The sequence below is a fragment of the Rattus norvegicus genome, chromosome 6 (genome assembly GCF_036323735.1).
Source record: "Rattus norvegicus strain BN/NHsdMcwi chromosome 6, GRCr8, whole genome shotgun sequence".
NCBI classification, from domain to species: Eukaryota; Metazoa; Chordata; class Mammalia; order Rodentia; family Muridae; genus Rattus; species Rattus norvegicus.
This window is the reverse complement of record NC_086024.1, coordinates 21,774,844-21,780,164: the sequence shown is the minus strand read 5'-3', so window position 1 is coordinate 21,780,164 and position 5,321 is coordinate 21,774,844. Positions and strand designations below refer to the sequence as shown.

Here is a 5,321-nt window from a genome sequence, read left to right as displayed (position 1 = left end):
AGACTTTACAGCCTTCGACTTACTGATCCAGTGAGCATTCGGAACCACTTGTGTGTCTCCCCTATGCGTGCAAGGCATTCGATCCGAAGAGGAAACAGCTCCGGTTGAAATTAATTAACTGAGATATGGACAGACCTATATCATAGAGAAATGTAAAAAGGTATAAGCAGAAGGGAAGGGACTGAGGTAGAAGCTGTGAGAGAAACTCAGCTCCTGTGTTTGTAACCATGATGAGACAAACAGGCCCGTGCTGTCGCCGTATAAGAGTGGAGCACGTGGAATCCCGTACAGTGCTTTTGAAACTTAATAATAACTAAGTGATCACCATAAGCTCTGCCTCGCTGCTTGTGTATCCTTGTTTGTTCCTTGTTTAGTCACCCACTGGTGCTGAGGACTAAACCGAAGGACTCATGAATGCTAAGTGCTAGCCACTGACATTATTTTGGGGTGCAATAATTCTTTTTCTATGTTGAAGAAGCTTACTGTACAGCACTGCGTTGTGTTTGGCCGATGGCGACTTCACTCTCATAGTTACAGTGTCTCCTGGTCTTTGCTGTGCTTGATTGAATGTCCTGTTTGCTTTGTTTATCATGGCCCTAGGAGAAACACGCCATACCAAACATACCACACATATAAACTTACACGTGGGAACTGGAGCGATGGCTCAGCAGATAAGAGAACAGCTGCTCTTCGAGAGGACTAGGGTTCAACTCCCAGCACCCACATGACAGCTTAAGTGATCTATAACTCCAGTTCCAGGGGATCTGACATCTTCACATAGGCACACATGCAGGTAAAACACCAGCGCACATAAAAATCTATCATTAAAAACATAAACAAACCAACAAGCTTACAAGTGTACTCTGTAGTACCAGTGCATTTGTGAAGTCTGATGTTTGTAGAATGAAGACACATGACACTTACTTTTAGAGTGTCTTGTTGTCTTTTTGTTTTGTTTGGTTTTCAGGTTTATTGAAAATACGGCCTAACAGATTAGACAGCTCCATGTGGTGTTTTGAAATTCGTCCCAACTGAGTGACTGGAGGTTAGAGAGGCAGCCAAAGTCCAGAAGCTTCATTATTTCCTTGGTGTCAGAATCTTCCTCAATGATCTCCTGATCTAGGTATGAGACCTCAGGAACATAATTATCTCTCCTCTCTCTTCCCCTCACAGGACCTCTCTGAATCCACTTCATCAGATCCGTGACACAGTTATCTTGTTCTGAAGTCTTTTGCTGGCAATGAAGGTGATTTCCTCGCACACGCACTTGTTTGGGGTGGAAGTCATCACCCAGGTTCGTGTGGCACTTCTCAATGATGACTCGGGCCACCTTCTTCACAGTCTTTGTGCAAACGCGGCCTGTGTTGATGGTCTTGGTAAAAGAGCTGCTTTGTTGCCTTTAAGGGTCCCACAACTAGATTTATATTGCAAAAGAATGAATATACTATAATCAATAATACTGTATACTAACCGGAGATTTGATAAACTCATGGAATCCTACAGATATGTGCGGAATCGTGCTGCTTGTTTATTATTTCATATTTCCCTCATATTTTCAGCCTGTAAAAACCTTGAATAATAACTTTTACTGACTCCTAGATATAATGGCATTTATTTCCTGTCTGAGGCATTGCCTTATTTTCTTAAAATCACAGGTATTTATTCGTGGTGTTTGTGTGTGTATGTTTGTGTGTGTGTTGTGTGTATATGTTTGTGTGTGTGTTGTGTGTGTATATGTTTGTGTGTGTGTATGTTTGTGTGTGTGTTGTGTGTGTGTATGTTTGTGTGTGTGTGGTGTGTGTGTATGTGTGTGTATGTTTGTGTGTGTGTGGTGTGTGTGTATGTTTGTGTGTGTGTATGTGTGTGTATGTTTGTGTGTGTGTGTGATGTGTGTGTGTATGTTTGTGTGTGTGTGAGTATATGTGTGTGTATGTTTGTGTGTGTGTGTGTGTGTGTGTGGTGTGTGTATGTTTGTGTGTGGTTGTGTGTGTGGTGTATGTGTGTGCGTGTGGTGTGTGTGTACATTTGTGTGTGTTCTGTGTGTTTTGTGTGTGTGTTGTGTGTGTATGTTTGTTTGTGTGTGTGTTGTATGTGCATGCCTGCACGTACAGGACAGAGGAAGATGTCAGGTGTTTTTTTCTTGTTTTTTGTTTTTTTTTTTTACATCATTTTCGGATTTATTACACTTACACAGAATCTCTCTCTCTCTCTCTCTCTCTCTCTCTCTCTCTCTCTCTCTATATATATATATATATATATATATATATATATATATATATATATATATATATATATACACACAGAGCTACACCGGTGGCCAGGTCCTCTTTTCTCTACCCTCTGTAGTATTGGGGTTATCCAAGCCATGCCTAACTTCTTATGTGGGTGCTGGGGGTTTGAAATTAGGTCCTCACTCTTGTGAAGCAAGACTGCTTATCTTATGAGTCATCTCCCTAGCCCTGTTGCCTTATTATCTGATTGGTGTTGTTTTTTCTCTATTCTGAAAGCAATATTGAAAAGAGACCATTTTGCCTTAATGTAGGATGAAGATGCCCAGTCCTGGCATGGTCACTCCTTTTTTTTCCTTATGAAATTTCTTTCCAGTTTTCTTTCTAAAATTACCTCTTCCTTTCCTTCTAATTTGTAATACATGTTTTTATGACAAAATAAACATACATTTTGAAAAATGATTATTCAAAAAATTATTTTTCAAGACAGGGTCTCACTATGTAGTTCTGGCTGTCCTGAAATTTGCTGTGTGACCAGACTGACCTGGAACCTATAGAGATCTGCCTGCCTCTACTTCCAGAGTGCTGGATAATCAAATTATTTTGCTTTGTCCAGATTTCTAGGTTGAAACTGACATGGTCTGTGTGATATGTATCTGAGTTACCAACTGATAACCTAAAAGACCAAGCATTGTCAGTGACAGAAGGGGATTAGTCTTGCTATAATTGTACCCTGAAATTTAAGCTTCTTTTTTAGGGGGTAGAAATTTAGGTATACTCTGGCTGATGATCAGCTCTGTTGAAATGCTTTTTCAAACATTAAAACTGAAAGTGGATTTGTTCATCTAATTTATGAAATGAATCATGTAGTACAAATAGGCTATAGTCTTCAACAGTGTTATGACCACAACATGTGCTGTTTTAGAATTACAGAAACACTCAAAATACTTCACCAATGTTTATAGATATATAAATAAAACAAACTAGTATGAAGTTAGTCTAAATTTAAACCCAAGTCTAGACAAAAATTAAATATATGTATATATATATATATATATATATAATGACTTAGAGGTAGAATTTGAATTATGGTGCTATATTGTTACTTCCAGTTAGCATTGGCAGCAATAGCTATATGTGGAATAACAAACATTATTTTTAAAGGCTGTTGCTATTTCTCTGGATCTGTGTCACTTTTATTTGTTTGTTTGGTTCTGGGATTGAACCCAGGGTTCCATGTTAAGCATGTGTTTCACGGCTAGCTACACTCCTAATACCTATTTACTTTCTTAGCATTCTATTTTTGGGCCATTTAGAAAGCAATTTTAGAGTATTTCTTCCTGTTTCACTGGAGATTTCTAAGTTTAACATGCGTCTCAAATACAAGCTTTTAAAAATATATATTCCTTGAAGAAGGACTTGGGGGTGAGGGGTGGGGGTGGGGAAGGGTGTGTCCCTGGATCTCTTTGTCCCTCTTCCCACTGTGTTGGAAGAAGTAAACCTCCTTCTTTCCATTTTCATCTTGGCTCTTTTAATTGTTTATTGAGGATGAGTGGCCAGGCTTCAAATGGCACAGGATATGACCCCTGCATTCAACAACTGACCCCTTTCAACACAAAGTACCAAATACATCACTAGTTAACAATAATCTTTCTATTTTTGGTCATCCCCAAGATCTCATATTAATAAATATCCCAATATCAAAGTATTAAAAACCCAAACACTTTAAAAGGTCAGCCTTTTAAAAATCCAAGGTCTCCTTAAAAACCCAAAGTTTCTTTAAAACTCTAAAATCCCTTTAAAAGTTCAAAGCATCTCAACTGTGGCCTACTGTAAAATAAAAATAAATACTTTCTTATTCCAAGTGGGAAGAACCAGGTTACAATCACAGTTTGAACAGAGCAAAACCAGGTCCAACAGTATAAATAATTCAGTGTCCAATGTCAGGAGTTCACTCACAATTTTCTGGAGTCCTCCAAAGGACTTACCACAGCACATTTCAAGCCAGTTCCACTCAATGGCTTCTGCTGTCTGTGGCCATGGTCCTGTGGGACTGCTCTCTCCAAAATCCTGCAGCAACTGGGCTGCACTTTGGTTACTTCCTTCACCTGGGTTCTCTTCACGGTGCCAAGCCCCATCTTCTCTCTGTGACCCCCATTAATCCTGGAGATCAACTGCTACTTGAATCTTCACCAGTGGTTGCTCCTCCCCCTCTCTTCTCATGACCTCTTCGTTCTTCAAAACTAGTCCCACAAGGTCAGGTTTGGCTGCCAGTATAGGTACTATACTGTCCACTTGTGGAACAGTTTCTGTGTGCTGGCCCTGAAGAAACACTTTCCAGAAGATTTCCCCTCAATGGTTCTGGTCTCTCCTTAATCACCAGTAATTTCCCAACCCTAGCTAACCAACGTCCATTGTCCTAGTAAAGCAAAGGTTTCACCTTAGTTATCTTTTTTTTTCACTTTCTAAAATTTTTTTTCCTTTTTTTCTTTATTAACTTGAGTATTTCTTATTTACATTTCAAATGTTATTCCCTTTCCCCGTTTCTGGGCCAACATCCCCCTAACCCCTCCCCCTCCCCTTCTATATGGCTGTTCCCCTCCCCATCCTCCCCCCATTACTGCCCTCCCCCCAACAATCACGTTCACTGGGGGTTCAGTCTTAGCAGGAACAAGGGCTTCCCCTTCCACTGGTGCTCTTACTAGGCTATTCATTGCTACCTATGAGGTTGGAGCCCAGGGTCAGTCCATGTATAGTCTTTGGGTAGTGGCTTAGTCCCTGGAAGCTCTGGTTGGTTGGCATTGTTGTTCATATGGGGTCTCAAGCCCCTTCAAGCTCTTCCAGTCCTTTCTCTGATTCCTTCAACGGGGGTCCTATTCTCAGTTCAGTGGTTTGCTGCTGGCATTCGCCTCTGTATTTGCTGTATTCTGGCTGTGTCTCTCAGGAGAGATCTACATCCGGTTCCTGTCGGCCTGCACTTCTTTGCTTCATCCATCTTGTCTAATTGGGTGGCTGTATATGTATGGGCCACATGTGGGGCAGGCTCTGAATGGGTGTTCCTTCTGCCTCTGTTTTAATCTTTGCCTCCCTATT

At 40.6% G+C, this 5,321-nt stretch overlaps 1 pseudogene; it reads right to left on the bottom strand.

Annotated features, from left to right (window-relative positions):
* Positions 1-993: 993 nt before the first annotated feature.
* Positions 994-4,366, bottom strand: Rps17-ps9 (ribosomal protein S17, pseudogene 9; annotated as a pseudogene).
* Between the last annotated feature and the right edge of the window lie 955 nt (positions 4,367-5,321).